This window comes from Sander lucioperca, chromosome 17 (genome assembly GCF_008315115.2).
Source record: "Sander lucioperca isolate FBNREF2018 chromosome 17, SLUC_FBN_1.2, whole genome shotgun sequence".
NCBI classification, from domain to species: Eukaryota; Metazoa; Chordata; class Actinopteri; order Perciformes; family Percidae; genus Sander; species Sander lucioperca.
The window spans coordinates 23604076-23619501 of NC_050189.1; the positions used below are offsets into that span (position 1 = coordinate 23604076).

Consider the following 15426-nt stretch of genomic DNA (forward strand, 5'->3'; position numbering starts at 1 on the left):
ATGAGGACAAGTAAGTTAAGATGGGTGATGTGAGATGGATATTTAGAAATCCTGATGACATCACTGCTCTGTTTTTTCCCCCCATTGTTATATGATATACAGCAACTGTTTTTAAATATTGGGGAAATTAACTTTTGCTTATCACATGCAACCAAATATGCAAAATCACGGATTGGCCATTATACTGGAGAACTACGGATAACAATATATCAATACAGTTGCACAATACAGTTAAACTACAGTACAATAAGGTCCCAGATGCAGGGCTGCAGTTCCTGGCTTGGTTCTAAATATTCACCAATCATGCCACATTTTTATGTGAATTGATTTATATGTGCTGTAGGAAGTGCCCTCTGTTTGTCACATTTAGTGAATGTGACACCCTTACATCTGTCAAATGCATTACAGTGAATCTAAGACAAAAAGTCATAACTGCAACAAATCAACAGCCCTTGACATCTTTACTGAGGAACGTACCGTGTTCCACTAGCAAACAACTTGAGAAGTATGCACTGTTGCCTATACAACAAATTAAATGTTTTGTAATATAATCCTTGTTAAAACTAATGACTGGTTTACTGCTGTACTGCATACAGTATATTTGCAAAGTTTCCCATCTAATTTCCCAACATCACAAACTGCAGCATTATAACAATATAAATGTCACTTTACATATTCTCCTTAAAAGGTCATGTACAACAACACATGACACAAGATTGTCATACTACTGAAATAATACTATTTACTATAAGATTGACCTGAGAGATGTCACTTGTGTAAGAGTGATGTTCATAGCCATTAGAATTATGCTACATTTCAAAGGTTTACAGTGTTTGTTTCTTTTTATAACTAAACCTTACTGAAAGGCTTTTGGTAATTGCTGGTGGTGATGCATTGTAGTTGTTTCCAAGCAAAAGTGCAGTACTAAAAGGTTGGGTAAAAAAGTGTCAAATATAAAACTATTACAGTAATACAAGATTATTTAGTTATATAAAGTACAATTTATAGGGTAGTGTCCATCAGTGCAGTGTGTTGCAAACCGGTTAAAGTGACAAATTCAGTTACAAACCCAAGTGTTGGTATAGTTCTCTCAGTTTCACCCAAGAGATATTACATTTAAAAGTGTACATTTGCCAACAAATGTCAACTAGCAGTCTCTATTGACTTGTTGGTTTTTCTTTCATAAAACCGTGCTGTTTATTGATTTACCTCGACAATATGGCTAAAATGATGTTGAGCAGATGATCATGGGAGATACATTAAACGAATACACTTAGGAGGTGATAGGAGAATGACATTAAAATACTCCTGCTCACAGTTAACTTAACTAAGAACTGCAGCACACAGTCAAAAATATGTCAAGTTTTCCATTAGCTCCTTATTCTGTGGTGTCACACCAACACACAAATCTCCAGAGACACATTGGAAAAGATGCAAAATGATGTTTAAAAAAAGTGTGATTTTCTGGATTGAAATTTATATCTCTGCCATGATATTAAACCCACTGGGATGCAAAAGTTCAGAAAAACTTTTTTTAAAGTGATTTGTGAGTCTCCCATTTTTGTCACTGAAAGGGGTTTTACGTTGGGTAACACCAATTAGTCCCAGACCTCTTGTAATCTTGCATTTGCACAAGGTTATTCATGCTTACAAACAGTGAATGGACTAAATGCCTACTAGACCTGCCATAACTGTGTATGTGTAAAATTCACATTATGATCATCATTATCATTATGAATTCTGCTCACAGTCAGACTAAGAGAATGTAGGAATGTTGAACTGTCCATCCTACAGAACATGATAGTTGTATTAAACTTTGCAAACATGTTGATAATGGGTGCTGCTGCAGCAATACATTCAAAGGATAGTATGAAAATTGCATTTTCAGCTTTTGGATCGGGTAAAGATAATTCAATTATTAGTTATTTTATATATTTTACCAATGACGTCTAAGGAGTTGTTCAAGTTAGAAAATACAGTATATCTACACATAAATATTTGTAGACTATACACAGTGCTAACACCACACAACAAATTATCCTGGGTTTGTCTTTACATTTGGTACATCCACACAGCCACAGTTCTGTAACTTCAACAACTAAAGTAAAAATGAAAGTGTGGTTTTTCCCTCCCAGTCTTTAAGACTGAAGGCACCTTGGCATTTACTAAACCTGCTATGTCATTGTCTGCAATACTGTTCATGACCATGTACTAAGAGGAAAGTTTTAAATTTAAAATGTAATCAGCACAATCACCACAAGCAATCAGTTCCTCTTCATTTCACCTGATCGAGCCCCCCGCTAAAATGAGCCTGTTAAATTGAGCATCTTATCAGGCTTGGATTAAGTTTTGACTTTGATTAACATCTGTAGTCAGAGTTTTGAATGTCAAAGTTCAAGTTTGGGGAAAATGTAGTTTTAAAAAATGCAAAAGCACCAGGTGTCATTCTCAAGCAAGACTTGAAAAAATAATTCCACAATCACTGTGACACAGGGTTTTGCTCTTCTGAGCCATAGAATAACTTCAGTCATACGAAACAGCATAAAAAAAAAAGACTATTGAGTCAGTTGGTTTAAGAGGTACTGATACATTTTGTTACCTTCAAACAGAGCTAGGCTAGCTGTGTCCCTTGTTATGCTAAGCCAAGCTAACCAGCTGCTGACTCATATTAAATATTTACCATGACATGAGAGCGGTATCAATCTTTAAATATCAAACTCTCAGCACGAAAGCAAACAAGCATAGTTCCCAAAATGATGAACTATTCCTTTAAAGTCCCCATAGACATTATGACATCAAATCACAGATTACGTTTTTTTATAAAACTGTGAACAAACAATTTATGTTTGGAGCAGTTGTAGAGAGCACACTATCATAACTAGGAACAAATGGCTTCAAGAGACCAACATACTGTGATACAAACTACACAGCTGCAGTTGCAGGTGCTGGTGCCACCTGCACAGCTGCCCACTACAGAGAGAAGAAGAGCGATACAGAATCACACAGAACATCACACATTTGTATTACATAAGGTTTTCGCAAACCTGCCATGAAATTAATTCTCAGTTTACATTTGTAAGCAATTTGTAATTTGAGACCATAAAGTCATTCACATTGTTTGTCCACGTTGCTTCAATGGGACATGAATTTTATTGTCTATTTTCTATCTATCTTTTCTATGTTTTCGATTTTCGCAATTTTTTGATAGCATTGTTTAATGACTGAATCACAAAGAGCAAAATATTGTCTCCCTATTTTTCTGGGTAATTATTTTTTGATAAACAGTGCTGATACACCCTGGCAAGGCAATCAACAACTTTAAGAAAAGACTTGGAATGAATTGCAAACATTAAAGCAGCCATATTATGCTCATTTTCAGGTTCATAATTGTATTTTAAGGTTGTACCAGAATAGGTTTACATGGTTTAATTTTCAAAAAACACCATATTTGTGTTGTACTGCAGTGCTCTATCTCACTGCTGCAGATCCTCTTTTCACCTGGTCTCTGTTTTAGCTACAGAGTGAGACCTCTTTTCTTCTTCTTCTTCTGTACTATCTTTGATTGCACTGCACATGCCCAGTAGCTCAGATGTAGATCATGTCAGCTAGCTAGCTCCATAGACAGTAAAAGAAAGGCTGTTTCTACAACTTCGGTCAGTTACAAGGCAGGATTAGCTGGGAGACTTCAAAATGAGGGCGCACATGTAAGTAGTTCTTTTGTAGATTATGGTGAACTTGTGTGTGTTGTAGCAGTGCTTTGCTATTGAGAACGAGGTAGCATGCTAGCGTTAGCATGCTAGCGTTAGCCATAGTGTTAGCATGCTAACGCTACGAGCTAATGGTTGCGGTTAGCCTGCTCGTTTTGGCTTGTGACGTCACAAGCCGTGCCGATTTTGAACAGCTCACCCAGAGACTGAAGGCAGGACACATTCAGAAACTGTATCTCACTCTAAACAGCATGGGTGGATTTTTTTCAAAGTTTGTATGTGTGTGGAAGCACCAGAGACACAACATAACACCCCAAATCCCAGAAAAAGTGATTTTTTCATAATATGGGCACTTTAAAATGTATGAAAGTATTGGATTTGCAGTTATTCATTATGCAATTCACACAAAGCAATGCTGACTGTCCAACTATGAACACTTTATGAATTTCAATGTCCACCACAGCTGAGCACATTTGGGGAAAGGCAAACCAAGCACACAGAGGCCACATCCAGACCTAATAAACTGTTGCCCTGTTCACAGAGGTGTGGGGAAGTGAGAACACCTCCCTAGTACATCCTCAGACACATCTGTGCCCATGCCCCTCGAATAATGTTTCTTTTGAAGAGGAAATAGGTCAGCTGTGAATACCTGGCTCCTTCCATCCCAAAAAACCCTTTAACACACTTAAATACTATGTGGATTTATTGAGTGTGATTCAGAAATGTTGACTTTTTTGTTTTTGAGCTGTTGTTCATTTTTAAGAATTTCATTTTCCCATAAATCTTACATTTTAGAAGACGCTTCATTAGGAGTTGTAAAGGCACAATGATGCCAACTTGGCCCAGATCTAGACACTGGATCATTCAGATTGCACCGCTGTGATTGCTTAATTAAATGCCCGGCTGTGTAATGATTTAGCTTGAAAGGAAATTAAATGTCTAAATACTGCAGAATCCGCTTTGAGCTGAACAGAAATCAATAGGACACAGTGCTGGCACCCAAGGTGTTTTCCGACTTGTTTTGGGTGAACGCGTTGTATTGATGCCGTCCCTCAGCCAGTTAGTCAAAAGCTCATTCCTCTTGGTCCAAAGCATTGATTGGTGGTGTACGAACATGTGCTTACTTTGTGCTTTCTGGAGAGGTCTAGGAAGGTAGTTTACAATGCCTTTCAAGTCAGCAGTGTGTGTAAAGCTGCATTTATATTTAAAGAGGTTGGAGTACTAACAACATCTTCTTTTCTAAGAGACCAATTCATGGTCAAAACTAATTTACATCCAAAACAAAGTCCTCACTGTATTCAATTTGGAAAACCATTCAGTAGCCATGTTAGTGGCATGGCTCTATGGATGGCAGAGTCTGTTGGTCGACCACTTTGGTCTGGACTGAAATATTTCAACATCTACTGGATAGATTGTTACAAAATTTGTGTTTCATGTTACCAAGACCATGAATCCTAATGGTTATTCCTTGACCTTTCCTCTCGTACCAACATCAGGTTCACATTTGTAGTTTTTAGTGAAATGTATCAACAGCTGTTGGATGGATTGCCATGAAATTTGGTACACACATCCATGGCCCTCTTCAGATGATCTGTATCCAGCCCCAATGAACTTCTTTATGTGTTTGTTACAAACTATTGCTTTTCACAACTGGTTTGACTTTACAATGTGTATTTTTTTTTGTTGGCCATTAAATGCCATTAAAGCATGGCTAAATTTTTCTCATAATAACTTTCAGAGTCCAAAATTATCAGTCTTTCAGCATATTTTCAGAGTGTTTTACCATGAAAGCCTAAAGGCAAACATTAAAACACAACCCACATGGAAATAGTTCTTAAAAGGAGTGCAGCCAACTAATCTCACAAACATTTGATTGAACCAAAGACCTTTAGAAACCGCCAAAGCTGGGAAGGGCACACAACTCCTAAAATGACAACCGATTATCAAACTGCCTCTGGCTCGAGACACTGTAATCCCCCAGATGTTGCAGTCTATGAAATATGAGAGTCTGAATTAGATCTCTCAAACAATGTCAGCTTGTTTGCATTTGTAAAACCTCAGCATTTAAGTCACAAAATTAAGTTGACCCCGTCAGAAAGCTTAAGGACATGTAACAAAGCCCCTGGCAGTCTTATTACTTCATCTGCTTTCGTCTCATCTCCTCTGTGTAATAAGCTCCCACTCTAGAAAGACCACTGGGGCTAATAAGGGTTTTATCTGCTTTTGATATTAGATATTAACACCTCATCAAAGTTAAGCCAGCGGTAGGCTTGCGTCCTCCCTCCAAATTTACATTAGCCTAACAATGTCTCAAAAAGAAATCTTATCAAATTCAAATTAAGGGCGAGTTGAATAGCCAGAAGGACACTGCTACCCGTCACTCAAGGAACATGTAATTTGGTACTGCTGCAAAGAATACAAGCCCGCTTTGTAAATCACTGAGATCACGATTTTCTTGTAATAACGTTTATACTTTGAATTTGCTCCTCATAATCCTGACTCAAAACATAGCACATGTGTAGCATATGAATGATGAATGTTTAGCTGCTGGGTATGAAAATAGGTCTGAGTGACACAATCAGGATTTGCTGTTTTGAAAACTCTATAAATAGTGACTCTAGTCAGCCAGTCTTTGTGAGCTTTGCCTGAGGGGAACAAGTTCGAAGCATGTGTTGTTTTGTTGTTTTCATCAGACACTCAATGCAGGTTGTAACCCTGTGGTTCGTTGAAGTCATCTATGAACTTAGATTAAATGCACATCAAAACTAAACATGACTCATTACTGTTTTCAGAATTAACTATTAGAAGACGTGAGTCAAAATGATGTTGTTTTAAGTGTCTCCCTTATTTTAGAAGTCTTATTTCTTCAGAAAATTCTCAAGGTAAATCCTGTATCTAGAGCAAGAGTGCAAAGGTTTCAGACTTCTTATCATCCCTTGTGGCATCCTTTGTCAGGTTGTATGAAAAAAAGATGAAATATTAACTGGAAAATATAGCTTGGAGAGATAGAAAATAAATTACTTCAGTGTGGCAGGGAAAAGAAGATTGTGATATTTATCAAGTCAAGATGGAAATGCCTGCTAAGTCTGTGCCCCTACCTTGAAAAATCTAAAAAAAAAGAAAGAAATAAAATGCCCTGGAGTACACAGTGATTGTGATGTAAAGGTGTGTGTTTATGTGAGTGCACCTGCTTACTTGTTTTCTCAGTAATTTATTGTTGAAATATTATTGCTCAACCTCAGCTATTTCTGGTGTAATATGTGCCAAAAGATACAAGCCTGCATATGACTGTAATGCTTATGCATGGACAACTTCACACTTTCTATAGTAAGAGTCTTATTAGATGTGTTTTAATTATTCTAGAGAGTTAAACTTAAACATAGTCCACAATTACTGTAGCCTAGCTGTACTCTCCAGTCTTTTAACACTCAACAGATTTTCTGTGAAACAGCTTGACTGGCAAAATCTATAATTGTACAGATAAGTGAACATGTTAGCTAGATAAAGGTTAAACTATCAGGGATATGTTCTCCATCCATCGAAAGCCAATTTTACACATTCAGCTCAAGCCATAGTGGGCGGGGAAATGGGGAAAAAAAACTGACAAGTCAATATTGATTGATCTGGAGCCTTAGCAATTACCTCCATGTGCAGACAACCATGTTAAGGTCAGTATTATCTTAGCTCATTTTATGGGTCAGCGCTCTGGCTTTAGCTTAAATAAATTAATGGGGTAAACACTTTAGTTCACCTTGATGAAATTTACAGCAAGTGTGAAAGCTTTGCATAGGTGGGAGGTACAGTGCCGGGGAGTGACCCTTGATATTTTGCTGAACCATCAGGAACTTGGGTAAAATGGCGTCTATAAATAACAATGAATCCCCTGCAATGAAACTGTAAGACTAGAATAATATACTATATATGTGTAATGAGCCTATTAAATTGATGCATTTTATAGAGTAAATAAGCCCATTTTGTTTTAACAGTTGAGTGATGACAAAACAAAGAAATAGCCACAGTTATGAGGATATTCATTGATGAAATGATAAAAAAAAATATTTTTTTCAGAATACTACTGTGTGTCTTACTGCTTCTATGCAATACACTGCTATTATACAGCAAATACTATGTGGGTGTGACAACAATTTTTAATACATCTTCTATTTAACTGTGCACTTGTATGTGCAGCATTGTGCCCACATCTGCTATCATAATTTCAAATTAGGCTATCCCAATCAAGCATCCTTCTGTAAAGAAGAACTATAGCACACTCTATCCAATAACAATAGTAAAATCCTCAACTTTGCACGTTATTCCTTGACACCTGTATGTATTTCACTCGAGGGAATGGGGGGAGCGTTATTAGTCAACCAAAACATTCCATCAGCTTTCGGTGCATCGGCACTCTTCTGTGGCCTTCGGCTGACTCGCAAACAGCTTTGTTATGTTCTTAAGCCCAACATGAATTCAATTTCCAATGCAACGATCTCCTTAATGAAAAGTCAATGCCCCTCACTCATTTGCAAGCTCCCAGGGGGACAGTCAAAAAGATGAATTTATCAGCCGGAGACTGTGCCCTAGGGGACACCCTCCCTTGTGATCAAACAGAATGCTACAGTATGTCCAACCAGTCCTCCATTATTACCCAGCTTGTGGTCTTAATGTGAGCCGACAGAGGAGGGATGACAGTATTGATCTAATGAAAGTGCTATTTATATTCTCACAAATCCTCTCACCAGTGATTACAAAAGCACTCCACTATTGCGGCCAGCCTGTTCTCAATGTATTAAGTGTACAGGGGTACAGTTTGTTTGCCTCCTATGCATGCAGCGTTATCTTACCATGCTTATTCCTGCAGAGGGTTCAGCATCCCCTATTAGTCTGCATGTAACTGTGTCAATACGTGCCCCCGCTATATCTCAGGTGTCAAATGAATGCCTTTTTTCTGAACTCATATTTACCGAATATAACCCAATGTTACTTATTTTAATTTGCCATGTAGCCTAGGGTTTTTCTATAATTTCAGTAAAAGTTCTGCATTGTTGGGCTGCATCCAGTTCACAGGTTTTTGATTATTAGTAACACTATGTCTTGTCAGCAGCTACCTCTGTGATAAGGGGGACATGAGGTTGTTGTAACGGCATATGAATAACAGTAGATAAGCTTTAATCCCCACTAGGCTTGATGCAATGCATAGCAAAAGTGATGGGAGCACAGAACATATACGTGTCTACATGGACTAACAGGACAAAATAGCAGTGTGCCCAAATTACACACGGCAGAGAGAAGAACATGAAATAGGTTGCTTACAACACAGATGTAATTCATGCTCATCACATTGATTATTCCATTAGTGCAGCTCTTGTGTAGCTTTTACTCACATGATGACCCATAACAGGAAATCATGCGTAGGTTAACCACGGGTTTGACATGCATGAACATATTCTACCCGTGGCTATGCACTAATGAATAAAATACTGAAATATGGATAATTATCAACCTTATACTGTATGTTTAACTGAGTACCTTGTCTGTACATCACCTAGGACTTCATACCGTGCATTCTCATAAAGAGTTTGAGAATGGATGACGGTTTAAAAAAAAAAAGATCAAATGTCTCAGAAATGAGTTTTAAGGTGTGTGTGTGTGGGGGGGGGATATCTATCAGTCCAAACCTGTTTATGCAGTGAATTTTTAAAGCTTTATTAACAAAAAATCTGAAAAAAAACTTCTTGTGTTGTTTATATCTGACCTGAAACTCTGTATATGTATATGCCAGTACTCCGAGGCAGCAACTGCATATAGGTTTAATCGGTAAGCAATATTTCTGTGTACTTTGCATAGCTGATTAGCTGTGTTGTTAACTGCTTAATGTTGTTTAGATTATCCAATTACAGACAGAGCACATCAATTTAAATAAATGTATGTGGTAATATGTTGCAGTAAATTAGTGTGCAAACAATCAATATCACCAGCTTTTCTCAAGCACAAAAGTTGGCTACAGTTGGGTTTATGGCATAAGAACCATGTGAGGTTCACTGAAACATAAGTGAAGCTCTATTATGGAATTGGTTACTTAATATGAAAGGAAGCAAGCGGACCAAAAAGATATTTATTTGGGGTAAACTAATGATTTGATCATCGTCAAAAGAAGCGTGCACTTTGTCTGGAGAGGGAGATAAACTTTATAAGAATAAACTTCAGCCTTGTCGCATTACTTTTCTTTCTCGTGAAATCCCAGGTACAATATATTTTACCTTTTTTTAACGTAAATGTTATTTCAAAGTATATAGGAGTACACATGATATTCTAACAGTTAGTATAGATGTAGTAGTATGCAGTCCACAGAAGGTGCACGTTGGTCATATTACACTTTTACAGATTGCTGTTGATCAAGCAGGCGCTGGTCTGAAATCATAAACTTTATATATCTTCAATATTATTATGTGGCAAAACTATCTTTACATCCCTGAGAAAATGCACACTATCGAGAAAGGGGTCTAATTTACTGGATCCTACACAGATAGAGGACCTCTGTTCATCTCAGTCTCCACTGTGTGAGTCTCTCTCTTATGTGGCTCTACTGCCCATAAACAGACATTGAGTGATTAGTGCTGCTCTGCCATTGACATCATTTGCATTTTAATAGACCATAATTACAACTCGGGGAAAATAAATTGCAGTTTGAAGAATGTTTGAATTACTCCAACTCTCCGGCTCTCCTTGCGAGATAGCAGTGAGCATATGCAGGAGCTGCCTGGATGGTTAATATCAGGTTTACAGAGGAGGAGCGGGATTGCAAATTGAAAAGAGCAGAAGAGGACAATGTGGGCTGAGTTAATGTCGTTCATAGCAGAAATCAAAGTTTTTGATACTGGACATGCTCTATAATTTAGGTTTCAAAACACTGCAAATGTAGTTACAAGTATGTTTTACAAAAACCAAATGAATACTTAGCCGATACAGAAAGAGAACACGCAGATAGGAGTTTAGTCTTGCTTGATGATACATCACAGTATAGCTGTTGATGGACACATAGGCACTATTTCTGGAATCAAAACTGTGACCTTTCAGCTACATTAGTGTCTCTAATCACGACTCCCTCCTGTAGATTTTTGCTTTTTTATTAATGCCTGTGATAATTGCAGTTTGTCCATTTAATATCCCCCAGTCTGTCTTATCGCCGCACCTCACCTGCTGAGATGTGACACCTTCCCAGGATTTGCAGAGGGATGTCTAACCCTGGCAGCTAAAGCCCATGTGACCCTGTAAGCAAGAGTGACAACACAATAATACTCCCTGCGCCTAATCTTTCATTGGTGGATTATCAGATTAGAGGCCCCAGTTGTGTATGGGCTCGGAGACTATCGAAAAAGTTGATCTGTCAAGTTTATCTTACACTTGTCGTATCAAGGCAATGTTGGACCATACAGTTGGCTGTGGATGGAAGATAAGGCCGACATAGCTGAATGGAACCGCCAGAAAATGAAAAACAATTCTTTTCTCTTTTTACTTCGATGATGCACTTTATCTAGTTTAAGAAATGGACCCCACCAAAAGCATTACAGCTCTTTTGGCTTCACCTGATTTCTTTGACCTCTTTGGTGTGCCAGAGCTGCTCTTTTTTATTTTGAAAAGAGATATCAGAAATCATCCACCAGTTTAAGACTCAGGTTAGTGGTGAGGAATCGCAAGTTTCAATGAGGACATAATCCATCCTCTTTCAAGTTGCCCCTTTGTGGCATTTCAAAGACTTGAACCAATATAGGTTTCCTATTAATCTGTTGTTTTGACAAAGTCACAGGATATAAGGAGTCCATTATTGAACCTTTGGATGTGGTTCACTAATTCAGGCTAACTGGAATCTTTTCATTACAAAGTGAAGGTCGTGGCCTCTTCAACCGTTACTGTCAGAAGAAATCTGTGAATAACAGTCAGAGATGAGATTACTATCTTTATAAATCTAGTTTTATCGGATTTGCAAGCCAAGGTGTAAATGTTTTGACATCGCCCCTGGTAGGATGGGATTTTGAATTTCCAATTACTGGAGAGTGATCCTTTATATGAGCGGAACAATAATCAAGCATATCAACCTTAATGATGAATATTATTCACACTGTTCCGAGCAAACCTAAACAAAGCTATTAGTCTCTAGTTCATGTGTGTATGTTCATCATATATTTTTAATCATTTATGCATTTTTACCATTAGAGTACAATGTTTAAAAGGGCTATGTATGTGCAATCTTAACCTTAGATTATTAGAAATTGAGCATAAACAAATTTATGAATCTGTAAATAAGTTTTTAAGTTGTGGGCCATGCAGTCTGTCAGTCGTTTGGTTGGGCGACTGAACTATCTTGGCAACCATTGGATGGAAATACACCTACTGTACTAAACATTAGTATGTCAGCCCTGTAATTGTGAGCATGTTAGCATGCTGCCATATGCATTTATCTCTAAGCACTGTGATGCCCAGGTACAGCTCAACGGAGCCATTATCATGACTGTAGACTCTTGCCCTGCGTTCAAATACCCATACTACCATACTATTAACAATGCAGGAAAAATATTTAGTATGTCCTAATACATAGTCTGTCCAATGCAGTATGCCAAAAAATATTGCATGCTATTGCATCCAGTCAGATTTTGCAGTATGCAAGTCAGCATGCTTTTTAGGCTATTCTGACCCACAATTCTCTGCGCAGCATATACTGTATGAGCAAGAGGGTCAAAGTTTAAGGCACAATGTTATGAAGAAGTAGTATGTTCCAATTGTATGCATACTGCATGCAATAGTACATACTCTGTAAAGGCAGTTGCAGTACATACTAAAAGTAAAACGAAAAAGTATGCGATTTGAAACACAGCCTTAGTCTTAGTTATTAGCATGCATGTCTGAATACCATTGATAAACATGGCAGTAGAAGCAGTGACACATGTTTTCTAACTTTTAGTGGAAAGAAAACCGTTGCATTTACAGGGCATTTTGTGGCTTACTCCAGCAGAATCCTCTGTCAGCCAACCTCTGCCAACTATATTCCACATTCACTGTATTTAGTGGATCACATTCATCAAACAGTGGCTTAACTGTTTGGGGATGCATGTCATCACAGTTGTGATTCATCTAAAGCCCTTTGAGCCCCCTGAGTGTTGGGGCACTGGATTGTGCCAAACAGCCTTAGTTTGAATTTATATGTATAAGCACTAGCCTTATATTTTAGAATAGTAACAACAGAACACCCTCCTAAAGGGATAATAATCATTTCCCTATGCCCGTTTCCCATCTTATTTATGGCACAGCACACTGGTTTGTCACTTCCAGCCAGTGTGATTATTCACCTGGCGAGCATATTATTCTAGCAAATACCGCAGCTATAAAAAAAAAAATCATATTTCATTCCAGGGGTTTGATGAGAATGCGCCGAATCCCATTTTCCCCAAATATTGGGTACTCACGACAAGAATATGGCTTCCCTGATTACATTATGCCTCAGAGCAGTGTTTAGCCAAATGTGCATGACTTGCAAGTGTAATGTACAATAGGCTGCTGCTAGTGTGTCACATTAAGAAAAGAAAAAACTAGATGGAGAGAAGGCAGAACATAGAGGTCCCCTTTCATCAGACTATTTACATTCAGATGAAATCCTCCAAGTTGAATTTGTCCGTCACTGGAAATTAAAACTCAGTTAAGGTCATGTATTTCTGGTTACAGCACAGTGACTGCAGGTCTTTGAAATACTGAAAAGTCTTAAATTATATTATTTCGACTCATGGCCTTGAAAGATTTCAGTGCTTCATATATTAAATTAAATTCTGGAGGCTAAAAGAATATTTATCTATTCATGTAGGTCTTTGTTGTCACTATAACTTAATTTAACACATAAGTGACAAAAATCATCTCACCAGCTAATATTCTTATTTCAGAAGCAGACGATATTCCATATTTAAGAACAAAATCATTCCTTGATACTAAAACAAAGGGACCTCAGCCACATCTAGAGGCAGTCTGTAGCACAGATGTCCACCACATGGAGTGGACGCAACTCATTTGTTGCACTTTGCAGTTATTTATTTCTTTCCTGGTTCTGATATAGGGAAACATCTGTCCCCTTTGCCTAAGTGCCTGCTTGCATGATCCATAGACTATGTTTCAGAATCAAACACCCCCATATTGTTTGGCTCTCCAGTCCTGAGCTCAGGTGCAGAGTCCTGTTAGGTATTTGGAATGCCCTGCTGTTGCAATAGAGGCAGCAAGACCCCAACACCTGGAGACCTTGTGTGTGCCACCAGAATTAGAAGTTGTTGCCAAGCTATCACATGGCTTTGCTTTGTCTTTAAGTGACATCGCAGTACCTTGCTTTGGATTGTTTAATTATCGTGTGCTGAAATTAAAATTCATCAATCAAAAGATATATATGCAAACTTCACCTTAAATGTACTGTATATTTCAAGATAGCTATTTAAAGTATTTGAGCTATATAATTGTTAGACTGAAAAGTGTGCTCTATATGGATACGCTTAATTTTGTAGAATGATTAGACTTCAATGCTTGTTAGCTGGAGTGGTGAGTGCCATTTTTGGGTCTTATTGCTCCTGTGCCCCTTTTCCCTAGTCCTTTTCCTAACAGCAGTCAGCCCACCCCTAAAGTAAATTAATTAAATGGGCATAGTGCCACACTTGTGTAACAAAATCTGATGCTCGTGTCTGTACTATTTGAAGTGTCACCGAAGATAAAGGATGTCGGAGAGGTTCTAATTCTCAGAGCCCAGCCCCAAATAGCCATCTGTATTCTCGTTTCTGCGGCACTCACTAAATCAACACAGTCGACACAAGCCTGAGGATGCCTTCGCACAATCATGCATGACAGCATCAAAGCTTTTCTTTATTGCCTCTCCTCTTCCTTTTTCCACTCCTCAGCCCCTAAAAGCAGTGGTAACCACGGCAAATATTATCTCTGGGGTTAGTGCAAACACTGAAAATCCTAGCTGTCTCTTGTCAATTGTTTCAGTCACAGCTGATATCCGTGTTCAAGGAGGATTTTATCTTTGCAAAGGCGCACATTTAACAAGTTCATAGCCTGATGTGTGAATCTGTGGCCTTAGAAAAGCCCTCCCATCCTCACAACAAATCCTTAGTTATAGACTGTTCAGCATTCTTCAGGATCAACCCTTAATTGCCTGTCTTTGTTCCTACCTCAACATATTGACAACCATAAATCTCTAAAAGGTCGAATGAGCCAAATCCCCAGATTTCCATGAGCGGGATGTTCCAATGATAAGCTGGATCTGTCATTGGGGAGCCACTCAGCACCCACAAACAGATTGAGCGGGCGCCCAAGATGGATCTGTCGACACTTCATTCTGCATATCTCTATTTAATGATATTATATTTCATTTCCCGAGCAAAGAAAACACCATTACCCAAAGCAGTGAGTCGGAACGAGCCATTCTGCAACAGATTCCAGGCCTCCTTGGTGGTACAGTAATTGAATTACAATCGCATATGACACAAAGTTTGAAAATGATTGTATTTGTTTCCATTTGTTCCTTCTATGTTACACACTAAGCTCAACTTTGCACACAGTTAAAAACATTGAAGCCTTACAGCAGCTTAGTACTGTCAAAATATATATTATATAATATAATATATATATAAATATGACAAAGGTGTTCTAATATCTCCAGTGGAGGCTTCATTCAACATTTTTGATGGAGCAT

The 15426-nt window shown here is 38.1% G+C and overlaps 1 protein-coding gene across 44 annotated transcripts in view; it reads left to right on the plus strand.

Annotated features, from left to right (window-relative positions):
- The window catches only part of LOC116039915 (receptor-type tyrosine-protein phosphatase delta), a 362263-nt gene that overhangs the window by 175602 nt on the left and 171235 nt on the right, over positions 1-15426 (plus strand). The gene's annotated exons all lie outside the window — the stretch shown is intronic.